Source organism: Medicago sativa, chromosome 2 (assembly GCF_051527215.1).
Source record: "Medicago sativa cultivar Bolivia chromosome 2, Bolivia_mono, whole genome shotgun sequence".
NCBI classification, from domain to species: domain Eukaryota; kingdom Viridiplantae; phylum Streptophyta; class Magnoliopsida; order Fabales; family Fabaceae; genus Medicago; species Medicago sativa.
The window spans coordinates 17,426,396-17,442,758 of NC_140750.1; the positions used below are offsets into that span (position 1 = coordinate 17,426,396).

The 16,363-nt window shown below is 30.4% G+C and overlaps 1 long non-coding RNA gene across 1 annotated transcript; it reads right to left on the bottom strand.

Annotated features, from left to right (window-relative positions):
- Positions 1-6,137: 6,137 nt before the first annotated feature.
- Positions 6,138-9,865, bottom strand: LOC146945092 (uncharacterized). Its single transcript, XR_015026223.1, has 4 exons — positions 9,419-9,865; positions 9,281-9,329; positions 8,426-8,508; positions 6,138-6,590 (listed from the first exon to the last, which is right to left on the bottom strand). It is a non-coding gene; the product is annotated as an uncharacterized LOC146945092 (long non-coding RNA).
- Positions 9,866-16,363: the final 6,498 nt, after the last annotated feature.

The window sequence follows — 16,363 nt, forward strand, 5'->3', positions numbered from 1 at the left end:
CCACCAAGAAGTAACAATAGTTTTTTTTTTTTTTTTTATTCCAAATGTTACTAAATTCTCCTTTGTAAGAAGACTTTTAACTCTAGTATTTTAACCCTACTTGAAAGTAGGTGACCGCCACTCTTTGTACTAACAATTTTTTTTGAGAGGACCACCATTTGAAAGGAGATGATTCATCTTTATTATACTGACCCTACTTGAAAGGAGGTGACCTTAACTCTTTCTACTAACAATAGTAAATATGATGGAGACTATATAAATTGACTACTAGACAAAGAGAGGCAATCACCATTTTTCTTGTTCTTTTTGTTATTAAAAAACATAAGTAATGATAGGAGATTTTTATATTATAAATTGATATAATATGACTGAGAAGGTTGATCGAACTGAAACAACTTCCGGACAAGTTTGATGGTGAAGAATGTTACCTGCAAACATGTATGGCTTACGTTACCAAGAGAAGCCATTGAGTGGTGGTGGTGGCCCGTTACAGACAACGCCCTTCAATGCTTTTATTGGTGTCGTTAGGAGATATTACCAGCGGTTGAGAAAATGGGAGTTGTTATAAAAGAAGATTTTGGGTACAAGGAGGTTTCTTTTTAAATTACAAAATTGTCCTAACACTTCCGGAAGATAAATACCGGAGGTTCGTTTTTAAAAATTTCGATTTTGTTCTTCCAGTAGATAACTCCCAGAAGTGCTGTTTTAAAATTTCGATTTTGTTACTCCGGTAGATAACTACCGGAAGTTTATTTTTAAGATTCCGTTTTTGTTACTCCGATAGATAATTCAATGTGTATGGTGCGCCAATAGCAGGATGTATAGGAATGCTCTGAACATATACAAATTGACTCAGCACGCGCTCCGGCAAGTGTGGACAATAACATGACATGCCACACATTATCCACCATGAAAACCAAATGATATCCCCCACCGGATGACTCTCTCGATGACTATCATATGTATAGAAATTGATGTCATCAACCTCAAGACGATCCAACACCACCCTCTAAGATTGTTGTATAGCATGACCCTGTCTTAACATGTACCGAGTAGCATGTGAGCGGTCCTGTGTATAACTCATCAAGATCCCTCGGATAAATGTCTAGAAAGTGTTCATATATCTACCAGAGTAACAAAAGCGGAATTTTAAAAATACACTTCTGGTGGTTATCTACCAGAGTAACAAAATCAAAATTTTAAAAAAGCACTTTCGGGAGTTATCTATCGGAAGCACAAAATTAAAATTTTAAAAAATCAACCTCCGGTAAATTTCTACCGAAAATGTTATTAAGGACAGTTTTGTAATTTTGAGGGGTCTGAAGAGATGGGGGGCTAAAAAGAAACCTCCAAACATAAATGGAGTTTGCTAATTTATACTCACTCAGTTTTTAGTCGGTATAATAAATAAATTCGCAAATTTCACCCTCTACCGTAAGACTTTTTTGATATTTATTTAGACCCACTAATAGTAAGTGTGTGTAAATTGGTGAGTTCCTAATTCCTATGGGATTACTTTTCCCACCCTATGACCTTCTCCCGCGCCCTGTAAAATTTTCAAAAATTCCCTTGTGCATTCCGGATTTTAAAATCCGGATTGATGTTTACTATTTCGGATTTTATAATCCGGACAATTCTTATGTATAATTAGCCATCAGACTCCCTCACATTTCAGCAGTTTTGAGTTTTGCTTTTAAAAACAACAAAAAAACTAAGTAAAAAATGTTAAAAACATATCAAATAAAATCATAAAAATATAAAAATAGCACCAAAAAATTCTAAAAATCAAATAAAACTAATGCAAATTTTTTCGAATTTTTCTGAGAATATGAAAAATTAAAAAAAATGAAAAATAGGTCTAAACGATGGAATTTTGGATTTTGAAGGGCGGAGTCCCGTAAGAAGTTCCTTCTAAGGGAGTCATGGTCCTTGAATTTTTTCTGATTTTCTGGGGAAGTTTCAGAGCAATCCGATCAAGTAGCTCGAAAATCCGATTTTTGACTAAGAACATGTAATAATGACCCATAAACAGAAGGATGAGAGTTAAGAAGATTAATATTGTCCCTAAAATGACTATCCATGTAACAAACATGTTTAGAATTTGTGCTGATACAGTTCGGATTATATAATCCGAACTGTTTTACCTTGAAAAAGGGTGTTTAGGGGGTTTCCGGATTATGTAATCCGGAAACATCATGTAACGCGCCCTATTTTTTAAAGTTTCCGGATTACAAAATCCGGAAAAATCCGTTACTCATTTTTTCACCCTTTAACAAAAGGAAACACCATTCCGGGTTATAAAATCCGGAAACTCAAGGGCATTTTTGGAAAAAAATAGGGCGCGCGAGGAAACCCATTGGGTGGGAAAAGTAATTCCCTTCCTATGGGTGTACATGGGTTGGGTCAACCCGGAAAACCAGGTCAAATCCACCAACAAAAATGGGTTGGGTTGGATAATTGGGTGAGTATGATTTTAAAAATAAAAAATCCATTACTTTTCCTACCTTATATGTTTCCCACGCACCCTATTTTTTTCCAAAAATACCCTTGGTTATGATTATATGATACGAACTAGATTGCCAGGAATTTTCTGATTATATAATCCAAAATTGTCTTTGCCCAGAATTTTAAATAAACTTTGGTTTATTTATATTATTTTGTTGCCAAAATCATAAAATAAATGCAAAAATAAACAAAATTAAAATGACAAAATGATACAAAAATTCTCATTTTATTATTATATCAATACATTTACAATAAAATAAAGTTTAAGCTTAAAAAAAATCAAACCAAATGCTAGTCTAATAAAAATCGTAAGATAAACCAGTAGTGCAAACTGATGGAGAGGAAAGCAGGAGGGTAGGGGGAAGGAGAAAGAGATGTTTCAGATTATATAATTTGAATTCCCCTAACAATCTAGCTCAGATTTTAAAATCCGAACCAGGGGTATTTTGAGGAAAAATTATAGGGCGCGTGAGAACTTGGTAAAACCAATAATGGATTTCGGGTAAAACCAGACTCAAATCCAATAAACCCACTTATCCAATAATGCCAACATTTTTATTTTTATTTTGATTGGGAAGAAGAAGAAGAATACAAAAGATTTTGGTCATAAATGAAGTCTAATTTTTAAAATTGACCATAGACATTCTATATATTGCAAAGCAAAACATGCTAGAGTTACAAATTCAGATGATGTGTTTCTTTTGTTGTTTTGATGTTGATGCAATTTTATGTCATGCAACTTTAGTTCTGTGAAAATATTTTATGATGAAATTCATTATTTTATATTATCATTTATTATTTAACCATCATTAAATTTTTTTTTTGGTAAATTAATCATCATTATTTATTATTTTATGTTGAAAAAATGTGATGACTCGTCATTAAATATTAAAAAAAAACAGAAAAATAATTTGAATAACCCACTACCCAAACCCAAACCAAGAATTAATGAGTTTGTCTAAACCAACCCAATAGAGTAACGGATGGTTATTTTACCATTATTTTACGGGAACTTCTACGGTACACCTGCAAATTAAGGTGTACCGGTACTCCTACTTCAAAAATCTTTAAATTAACTATTATTTTTATGGAATAAAAAGCTATTTGTTGATATTTATATTTTAGAAAATGTCATTTCATAAGAAAAAAACATCATTTCATTGTTTATAAAAATCATACTAATTTTCTTAAATTTTATTGTAAAAAATAATCAAAATTCTCTATTATGAGTACTAAAAATTCAGAAAAATTAAATCTTTGGATGTACCATAGAATTTGCCTTATTTTACCTCACTTAAATCGAAACATCATACAAAATCCTACAACTCACCAACCCACGTACACCCCTACAAATTCCTATAAGATTATCTAACTTGAACCGCTAATTTTCTAACTCGTCTTAATTAACAACATATGTACACCGTTGCAATAACCATTGTTCCTAGTGTGTGACTCCCATGTCAACATGTCTCATTCTTTGTTTCCTCCTACGTGAACTAACCTCTATAAATGTGTGTAGTTATTGTTATACCCACCAAAAAGTAAGAAAGGGTAAACTAGCAAACCCAATAAATAAAATATGTAGAATAGAATTTAATTAATATATTCAAATGCAAAATTATAAAGTTGGGAAAATGAGACACTGCAAGATTCAAAAGACAGGATGGAAAAAATAAAGATCTCATTAACGCTGATCGTAATTTTTTTTTGTGACTTCAAATTTTGTTTTACTGGATACTTAGAGAGATATCGAGTATTTGAAAAGTGAAATTCACAATTTGTCTTTTAAACAAATCCAGTTAAAATATCACCTAAAACAAAAATCCTGTTAAAATATATAACACATAATAATTGATCAAAACACGAGATGGACCCAGAGACTCATATAATATATAGTTTCAAATTCATAAAATAACAACAACACCACAACAACAACAATAATAATTCAAGTACAATCAAATTATTAAAAGTAGGTTTTTATCTACCGTTACAAAGTTTTTTTTAACTCAAGCCTCTTTAAATATTTAATATAATAAAAGATATTTAAATAGTTTTATTAATTCCCTTCAAAAAATAGTTTTATTAATTTATTATAAACGGACATGGATATTCATGGACATAAACAATTTTTGCATATAAATACTCAATTTAGGAGGGTGTATTGGATTGAGATTTTAAAAGACTATTTTGGCAAACAAAATTCTGAAGATTTTAAAAGATTTTGTGAGATTATGTTGGTTTTGTTGGATTTTAAAAGACTTTTTTTAGTGACTTTTTACAATCAAGATCTTGAACACATGATTTTAATGGATTTATAATACAGATTTCAACAGACTTCATGAAATTTTCATGAGATTTTAAGATTTGAAAGGATTGTATGCATTTGATTAATAATAATTATAATAATTTACTCAAAATGATAACAATAATAATAATACCTTAAAAAAAATAATGGTCACTTGCGGAAAAAAAATAATGGTCACTTAACAACAAAGAAAACAACAACCTAGCCATCACCCTTTCTTCTTCTTCTTCTTCAAAATTGTTTAACATATAAATTTAGTTTAATATTATATAAAAATATGACATAACATTGAATGATTGGATGAAGAATAGATACTAAACCAAACTTTATGTATCTTTATATAATACAAAAGGATACTTCTATGAGCATAAGTACACGTGGCGCCTCATTTTGCTTCTACCATTTAATGCTCCTCAAACAATTTTTTTGCAATGCATTAGACCTTTGATCAAGAAAGTTGACTTAATTATGTATTATGTATCCATTGCATTTAATATTTTTATCAACCAATTAGAATGGATCATGACTCATAATTTTTTTTCTTAACCAATCGAAATAGATCATGACTCATTTATATTTTATGAGCCAATCAAAATTGATCTTGACATGATTTTTTTCCTATATTCTTTCTCCTTTGCTCCGAGGGTATGCCATCTAGATTGAACCATGGTCCACTATGAATCTTTGGTTTTTCAGATGTAGATTCTTCATCTATTGGCTCTTCATAAAAGTATTCTTCATTTTTGAAGTTAACCATGAAGGCTTCTGAAAAATCATTCATGTTTTGTTCTGTATCACTACTAGAAAAATCAATTTTAGAGAGGGTATAAATCCGTCACTAAGCTACCAAAAATCCCTCACAAACGAATTTAGTGAGGGATTTTGTGACGACCGGTAATCCCTTAAGAATATCGGCCTTGCTAAATATTTGTGAGGGATTTTGGTTTCCGTCCCTAATTGACACGGATATAATCCCTCACTAATCAAATAAATCCGTCACTAAAAATGAACCAGAAATGTGCTTAAACTTGGACAAATCCGTCAGTAATTAGTGAGGGATTCTTGTTCCCTCTCTAATAGTGAGGGACTATTCCATCACTTTTTTACCAATATTTCCATCACTAATTAATGACGGATTGGTTTTCCCTTACAAATTGTGAAGGCAAATTTCATCACTAATTGTGATGAAACTGAATTCCCTCACAAACAACAATCTTTTGTTTAATGACAAATTTATTTCCCTCACTAATTCAAACGATTTAATGTTCAATTATATTAATATTGTAAATGCATTTACTATATTAAACCATATTGAACTTGTTGGAAATTATAAATATACAATTAATAACACTTGATAAATTGTCTTCATACCCATCACATACATTCATCACCATAAAAGTCATAAGGAAACTCTCAATAAGTTGACAACCATTGTTCAACTCTCAAAATACATAGAGTCATAAGGAAACTCTCAAAATAAGTTTCATAAGAAACACTTAAACATTTTTAATGGTACTAGAAGTAGCACATTAACTAAGTTTGCAACTAAACTATCAAAATAACCATATATTATATATCTATATATCAAGTAGATGCAAGTGGAGGTGGATGTAGATGACCTTGAGAAACCATTTCCATCAATTTAGTCAATAGAGTGTGATGGGGCAGTGGCAGCCATACCTCTCCCAGATGAAAGTGTGGTACCCCTAACTCTCCTACCTCTATTGATACCTCTACCAGTACCTCTTCCTCCACCCGCTGGAGTTTCATTTCCTGCCATCTATATATACATATAAAAAAACATATATTTGATTAACACATTAAAATCTGGACACATCTAAAAAATATATAACGCAGATGTCAGAAAGTTCAATTGTTATTTGTAAGAAAAGCGTCTTATCATGTCGGTAAATTCTGCAGTAATGTTCTTGTAACAATCAACTCTTTTATACATCCACTTCCTATTTTCAGGTACTTCCATTGCTGATGCATTATCGACACAATAAAGTATTATTCGTGGGGTCATATATCGCTTAAAATTTTAACATCAAGCGATAGAAAACTAAATTACCCCATAACAGATGTATCATTCACAATAGAAAGAAAAAAAAATCTAAAATAAACATATATATCAAACACAAATGCATCCTTCACAACTATAGCTGAACAATCCAAAAAAACAATCACAAAATGTTCGAGAATAATCCCCTACCCCAACAGAAAAAACAGCAGCCCCTGTAGCAGCAAAAACAAACACCAGGTGCTGCTCACACACCAAATAACCAACGACAACATCATTACATTTTGCAGCTACGGCACATTTAGCATATATAAACGCACAAACATACAACGTGTGTCTACATCAAATTCAATCAATTCAAAATGGCCAATATGTTTTCACTATCTTTTAATCAATCAATATGTTTTCAGAGCATAGGGTCAGAGTAATGAAAAGTAAATGATACTACTTGAAAAGTATATGATACTGGAGAGACGAAAAGCCTTTGTCAATTAATATTTCAGCCTTTGTTAATTATTTTCAGAAGACACGAAAAGCTCAAAAATTGCAAAACCTAACAGCTTTTTGTTCTTTTTGTACTAGTAGTCTTAACTATTGTTCACAAGATAGAGAAAAACAAAGTTTCATATATGATTTTATTTATAGAATGCAAAATGTTCATGGAAAGTAGTAAACTAATGCATGGCCATAAACACAATAAGTTTCATTAGAAAAGTCTAGTTGGAACTAGTTTATGAAAAATTAGTAAGTGCTAAAAACCATGATGGACACGTGCAACAAGTGTGGCTTAAGGACAGAGATGACACGGTACAAATGTGCCATTGTGAAAATGGCATGTAATGACACATAGGAATGTTGGCACACGGTGAACTCTAGAAAGTAGCAATCGGTTACGGTGGTAGCTACATGTCTTTTTTGAGTTTGGAGGTAGAAAATGAGAGTGCTTTGAAGATAGGAAGGAAAAATTTAGAGAAAAATTGGGAAACAATACTCTCTTTTTTGTTATACTTTGTGACAACAGCCTGTCATCACATGAACTATGAAAGTAACCAATTGTGTTATCGTTTGTAAAAGACATTCTATCTAATTATGAGTGAAAAATGAGACACGTTATAAGACATCATGACTATATATGCAACAAAGTCCCATAATTCTCAAGGACAAAAACCACTTATTTCTAAAACACTGCAGAATATTAGAAGAATAAAGTTTCAAACCTTGCAATCCCCTTTCATGAGACAAAGGTTTCTTATTCAATAGTGGAACATAACATAGCAAAAAAAGAAATGGAATTTTGTCCATCTTGTGGATTCAACTCTACAAGTTTCATATAAAATTGAAAAATAAGTAAGGGTACCCTCACAATCAATAAGTTGGGAAACTGCACTGCTACAACAGCCTTCTAAAGCTATAGACAGAGCTTGAATTTAACTTTATCTTTTGTAAAGCATTAAAAATTTATGAACTTGGTAGTGTCTTGTAGTTGAATTTTGCTTCTCTTTTTGAAAATGAAGGATGATTTAACAGGGGAAATTAAAAGTGAGATTGAAATGAATGATTTGAGGATGAAAGACCTCATTGTTCATTGGATTTACCTGTTTCAGAGCAACTTCACCAGCCTTCAACAACAATGATATCCAACTTCACTTTTCTAGTAGTGACAGAATTTTATCCTTCCCTAAAATCCATCCAGAAAATTCATATAATATCAACTACTATCTTTATAACAGAAAAAGCATTAGCTTTCTTTACAAAAGTAAAAAGAAAGTATAAACAAGAAAAATTTCCACAACTCATTCCAAGACGGAAACATAACAGACCAACATTAATCTCAACTGTGCACATGTAAATTTCTAGTATCATCTATTCCAGCCACTGTGATAAACTTACAAACACTGCGACAATAACAAACTTAATAAGCGGATGCATAATCAGCTGCAACTTTCTCATCAACTTAACCACGTATAAAACAAATAAAGTTATTTTAAAAAGGATACTATTATACGATTAAAACACGTAAAAGAAACAAAAAAGTAATAGCATAAACTAGATTCATAATTCACCAGAAAAGGTTACTTCATTCAATTGAAATCTTGTTAAAACTTACAAAGGTACAAAACCAAGTGAAAACAAAAATAAGAATTAAAAGGAACAATCACATGTTCCAATTGCACAGTTAAAGCTTAATACACAAAAGAGTGCTTCTTCTTCAACGTACAAATCCATAAAGGGTTAAGTCAATGAGCACAAAATACTAGAATGGTAGACAAATACCAGAGAACAGAACCAACAGTGTAAGACATTCAAAAATCTAATCTAAAACAAGTCTCATACTACCAATCTTCAACAAAATCAAAAGTTAAATAATCCTAGTCTTCAACAACAATCATTCAAAATACAAAATTGAAAATCAAAATTATTAACAAACAAAAGGAACGGTTTGGATTCACCTGTTTCAGAGCAACTTCGATTTTAGATTCAGAAATGTGACTGAGTTCACTGTAACCCCACAAAACCCAAATCATATAACAATAAAATAAAAAATAAATAAAAAAAATAAAAAAATATGAGATTGAGAGAGAGATTACTGTGAGTTTTGAGAGAAGGAAAGATTTGAGGGAACGATTCTGGAAGAAGGAAGGAGGTTCGATTTTGGTACTGAGGTTTGATTTCAGTGAAGATTTGAGATTCGATTTTGGTATGATTTGAAGATTTGAAAGAGATTCAGTGAAATTTTGGTTTGATTTGAGGGTATGAGGAATTAGGAGTGATTTAAGGTGATTCAGTGAAGTTGTTTGGAGTTCGATTTCGGCATTTTTGGTGCTGGAGTTCATAGGCTGTTTTAGGATCGTGAAAAAATTTGGGGAGAAAAATTTGAGTTCATAAGCTGTTTGGAGTTCGATTTGTGCATTTTGGAGTTCGCTGACTGCACTTTGGAGCCAAAATTTGGGGGAAAAATTTTATTTTAGGGTTTGTGAAAAAAAAGAGGGGGAAGGTTTCAATATAACAAGGGGGAAAACCAAAACGTGAAACAATTGGGGGGAATAATTCAGTTTCTTATTAATAGCATTAATTGTTAGTGAGGGATTAATTTCCTCACCAACTAGGTAGTGGACATTAGTGATGGATTTAGTGAGGGAATCGTTAGAGAAGGATCTGTTCCGTGTCAAATTCCGTAACAAACGTTAAACTTATCAATTTGGTGAGGGATTTAGGGACGGATATTCTGTGAGGAATATTTTGTGAGGGGTGTTTATACCATTCCCTCACTAATCATTGGCAATTCAAATTTTGTGTTTAATACCGAAATCCGTCTCTAAATCCGTCACAATTAGTTGCGGAATTTTGTCCCTCCCTAAAATCCCTCTCTAATTTGCGTTTTTCTAGTAGTGATATAGACAATTTGTTTTTCATTATCTTCATATCATGACTCATAATTTTTTTTCTTAACCAATCAAAATAGATCATGACTCATTTATATTTTATAAGCCAATCAAAATTGATCTAGACATGATTTTTTTCCTATATATAGACAATTTGTTTTTCTTTATCTTCATCTACCATCTTCCTCTCATAAAATAAAAGACATTTTGTGTCCATAATTTAGGTTTCGAGTATACTTTTTATGATTTTTTTTCATTGTGGTTGTATTTATGTGCTTTTTGTTATAGCATGTAGGTGTGAAAATTCTGTATTTAGTTTTCCTTCATTTTTTTTATCCAGTTCCTTTTTTTTTTCTTCTTCTAATTAACTATTTGCATTTTCAGGGTAACAAAATTCATGCTATTGTATGAAGAAATATGATCTATAAATTTGAGAAGGATTTTGGTGTTGCGCTACAAATCTTGGATTATCAAACAACGAAACATGACTACAAACAAAAATTTTAGTTTAACACAAAAATAAAATTATGCGGAGTGAATAGTGTACCTTCAGATATTTCAGTTCAGATATTGATTTGGTGTTTCTTATTATGTCATTTATATGTATAATACTTTTATTTTGTTCGGATTAGTTTTTTCATCACAACATTATTTTCGATCTTAAAGAGGTAGTACAATCTATTTGGAGGCTTTGATAAACTTTTTTTTTTTAAAGAATGAGGCTTTGATAAACTTGATCATTTAAGAAAAAAATCGTATACTATCTATAAAATGAATGAAGTGAGCTTTCAAAACCTCTATAAAGGTAGTATTATAAAAAGAGAAATGATAACAACACACACATTTCAACATACCTTTTTTATTGGTTGCAATTCGCACGGGTTCCACCCAATCATGTGAGACCCATATAAATTTGGTGGAACTCAAGTGAGTTTTAACCAATCAAAAGAGTGTGTTAAAAAATATATATTAAAATGTGTGTTACTAACATTCCTCATTATGCAAAAGAAATGAAATTATTTTCCATGAAAACCGGTAAAGGTTATTGTCCCCCTTTTCTTATTTGATTTCTTCAATTTAATTGCAATCAACATTTGGTCTTCACAGTTTTTTTGCCAATCATAGACATTGATAAAATCAAGTGTACGTATTTTCCAAATGGAAAGGAATTATTTAGGAAAAACCTTGCATTGAATTATATCATCAGAATAAAAGTTGGAAATTAATATATTTTAATGTTTTTATAACAATAAAAAATAGCACAAGAAAAAAGCGCACCATACAAGTATGTTCCTTTTTTTACTCATATAAATATACTATCTTTTCCCCTAAAAAAACATATTCGTTTTTTTTTTAATAATTTTATTTAGGTGAGATTTTTTTTTTGGTCAATATCTCTCTTTATTTAGGTGAGTTGAGTCCAAAGAGAAAACCTCAGGAATCAAAAAGAGATTACAATGTATTATCCATCGAGGATGTCCTAACACTGGTATTGAGGATTGTACTCACACTTTAATGGGGGCTGGAGTCAATTTATTATCAACTAAATCAACATATATCGACAATATAAGCACATTCTCAATCACACTACAAATCTTTATATTTTTATCTTTATCTTTATAATAAACATTTGTCTTACATTACATATAAAGTACACATGACGGTCTCTCATTTCCTACCTCATTTCATGCTATGATATTTCATTTTTATAAAACAAAATATTCAAATAAATATTTAAAATTGTCCATGATGATTATTCTAAATTAAATGTTTTTATATCAACATTTACACAAAAAATCAATTATGTCTATATTTGTTTTTTTTTTGGGTCAAGTTATGCCGATATATGTTAATTGTGGGTGTTTACTAATTTGTTAAATAAATGTCTTTCAAGTGGTACTAACATGTTTTCCTAATTCAACTTTCAATTTATGGATTTCTCCCATTTAGTATCAAAAACATATATTCTTGCTCAATGAAGATTTGGTTCAATTGTCGTGAGCTTAGCTTTTACTACTAACGTGAAAACTTCTTGATGGGTGGTACGTAAGTATCTCAATTAGAGCTCGATAAATCTCAAAATCTATCCTAATTCAGATGAGCCCTTGGAGTCTGACTCACTAAACTTTCACTTATAAAAAATAAACAAATTAAAAATAACAAGTTTTCTTTGTGAGAAAAACATCCGCAATGCAAAATATATTCTTTTATTTTTTTTTTTCAAATGTATTTGATAGTTTTGAATATGTCCACCAACAAGCATATTTTTCTTTTGGTGAATTTTAATGGAATGCTTACTAACAAGTATATATACATCATCGTTCATAAAAAAATAAATAATACACATCATCGTAAATATAGATATTTTCTTCAGTTTGATGTAAATATGATTTATTTTCAATTTAAATGACTGAATAAGCATACCACTTATTTTTACGATCACACCCCTTAATTAAGGGAATGTTTAATATGACGTTTCTTTTTACCATTTCTTTTTTACTTAATTAAAAAAATATCACATCATTTAAAATGTTAAATAAATATGTAATTTATCAGCTTAAGTAACACATCAATATTTTTCCATGGTTACTTTTCAGCAAATACCAAAAGTCTTCTCATGGATAATCACATTAGACTAAGAGTAACCACAAAGATGAAATTGACACCACATCTCCGTCCTAATCTTTAACGCACTAGGTATATAAGTCATCTCATTTATATGTTTCTCACCACATACTCTTGCATCCAATATGAAGTTTTAACTCATATATGACATATTAAGTTATTAACATATCTCCTTTACGTGTGAGACTTTGTACATTTGTAATCTGGTAACATAACCAAATAAGATTAGAGAAAACATAACATGCTATAAAAGTGGGTTGGTGGTGATTTAATGGATGAATGTTTTTATTCTTTTCATTCATGAGAAGAGAGAAAGTAAATTAGAAAAAGATAGAAGACAAAAAAGCAATTCAAACATGAGAGAGATGATAAGAAAAAAAGAAATGTTTGTGCTTTGTCTATGAAAGTATATAGAATAGAGTGAATTCCTGGTGATTTACGAGTTTGTTGAAAGAGTTCGAAATTTTTTAGTATATATTTTACCAAAAAATTAAACTAAATAAAAAATGTCACATTGTTTTAATAATAAATACAACAACCCTTTATTTTGTCAAATTAGCAAAACACATGCAATTTTTCATTGTCAAATCCAACCAAAGATCAAAAGTGAATGAATTTGAAATAATAGAGGTTAAATAAAAGATATAGCATGAAAGTGAATAACAACCAATAACTAAAATTTAAGATAAAAAATTAACAAATGTCATCCAATACCTAACAAAGTAGTTTATCATAATTTTGGGATAATGTTCGGACTTTCAGATGAGCCTACATTGAGTTAGATCACCATATTAGGTCAAAAGCAACCATATAAGTGAGATTGCCACACCACATCTTCACAAAAAAATCTTAAGTCATTAAGTATATGTGTCATCTCACTTATATGTTGTTCAAAATCTACTATTTTATCCAATGTAGAACGTCAACTCACACTTGATACATTAACATATGTCAATCAAGTGTGTGACTATCCACATCAGTAAATATGTGACATAGTCAAATAAGGTCAATCGTAGGCACATCATGTTCAAAAAGGTAGTTTGATAGTGATTTCATGGAGGCAAATTTATGTTTATTTATTTCATGATAATAGAGAAAGGAAATTAAAAAGAAAAAATAGAATACGAAAAAACAATTTGAACATGATAAAAATGATTAGGGAAAAAAATATATGTAGCATGCTTTATCCGAAAAATTATTGGGAATAAACTGAGTTGCCGGTAATTATATGGGTTTGTTGAAGGGGTTGAAGATTTTTGGGTAATTATTTTACCAAAAAATTAGACTTAATTAACAAAGCGTCACGTCATTTTCAAATGTCTAATAAGCATGCGCTTTGTCAACTAACATAACACATCTGCATTTTTCCATTGTAACATCCCACTAAAGACCAAATGTAAAGTAATTTTAAATGATAAAGGTTGAATAAAAAATGGCATGAGGCGAATGACATCCAAAAACTATATTTAAGTTAAAAAATAAATAAACAAATGACATCTAAACACCAGCAAAATAGTTCATCTTAATGTTGGGACGACACAGGGAGCCTATATTGTGTCTGATCCTCATATTATGCAAAGAACAATCACACAATGGAGATTGACACCACATATCGACTTAAAATATCTAATGAGCTTATGAGTATGTATTTTTTTCAACTCAGCATAACACTTCTACATTTTTCAATTCTTAGATCCCACCAAAGACTAAAAGTAAAATGGTTTGAAATAATAGATATTGAATAAAAAAACAGCATCAAAGCAAATGACATCCCTAAACTATAAATGTTAAGATGAAAAAAATTTAATAAATGATATCCAAAACTAACTAAATAGTTCATCATAATATTGTGTCTTCTAAGGGAGTCTATTTTTTTTTTTATATAATCAGTTTAGGCTAAGATCAACCACAAAAGTAAGATTCACACCACATCTTTATCTAAAATCGTAAGACATTATGTACATAAGTTATCTCACTTATATTTTCCTCACCATCTACCATTGAATTCAATGTGAAACTTTAACTCACATATTACACATTAACATCTCTCTGAAATGTGAGACGTTTTGCATGTGTAATATGGTGACATATCCAAATTATAAGGACAAACTGAGACCTAACATGAAAAAGGAATTTTTTACATGAGATAGATGGTAAGGAAAACAAGTAAGGGGTGTGTGCTTTAACCTTTAAAGTATAGCAAATGGATTGAGTTGCTTGCAATTTTGTAGGTATGTTGAAGGATTAGGAGATTTTGGGGTAATTACTTTACGAAAAAAATAGACTCAATTAAAAAACGTCACATCATTTTAAAATTTCTAATAGGTATATATTTTTGTAAACTCAAAATAATACATTTATCTTTTTTCATTATCAGAATTCACAAAAGACCAAAGTCAAAGAATTTGAAATAAGGAATGCTGAATAAAAAAACAATGAACGTGAATGAAATTCAATAACTAAAATTTAAGATAAAAAAGTTAAACAAATGACATAAAAACTAACAAAACCGTTCATCATGATTTTGGGACTTCTAGGGGATTATGCATAGAGTTTGATCACCATCTTAGATTAAGAGAAACCTCACAAGTGAGATTGATATCATATCTTCGTCCAAAACCTTTAGGCATCAGGAGTGATCTCACTTATATGTTGTTCAAAATCTATTATTCCATCCAATACAGAACTTTAATACACACTTGATAAATTATCATTCAACTATCCACCTCCGTAATTACATGATGTATTTAAATATGGTCAATTGAAATCACAAAATGTTCAAAAAATTTGGTTGGCGGTGGTTTCATGGAGAGGGGTTTATGTTTCTTTCTTCCATGAGAAGAAATAAAGAAAATTAAAAGCAAAAAAAAAAATCAAAAAAGGAATTAAAACACAAGGGAAGATAGGCGAAAGAAAATAAGTATTGTGCATTTTTTTGTAAGAGTATAGAGAATAGTGTGAGTTGCTGGTTATTTTATGGGTTGGTTGAAGGAGTCCGAGATTTTTAGGTAATTATTTTACCAAAAAATTAGATTCAATTAAACAAACGTCACATGATTTTTTTTAAGGAAAACGTTACATGATTTTAAATAGTCTAATAAATATATATTTTTGTCAACTCAACATAACACATCGACAATTTACCATTTTCACCTGTCACAAAAGTCCAAAAGTGAATAAATTGAAATAATAGACGTTGAATGAAAAAAAAAACATATGGAAGAGAATGCCATATAAAAACTAAACTTTAAGATGAAAATAAACAAATGACATCCAAAAACTAAAAAACCGGTTGATAACAATATTGTGATTTTCGCATAATCCTACATTGAGTTTGATCATCTCAACATACAAAGATAATCCACACACGTGAGTTTGACACCACATCTTAACCTGAACCTTAAGAAATTATGTATATGGATCATATCACTTACATGTTGCTCAACATCTAATCTCACATCCAATGTGAAACTTTAGCTCACAGTCAACACATTAACATATCTCACTTAAGTATAAGACTCTCCG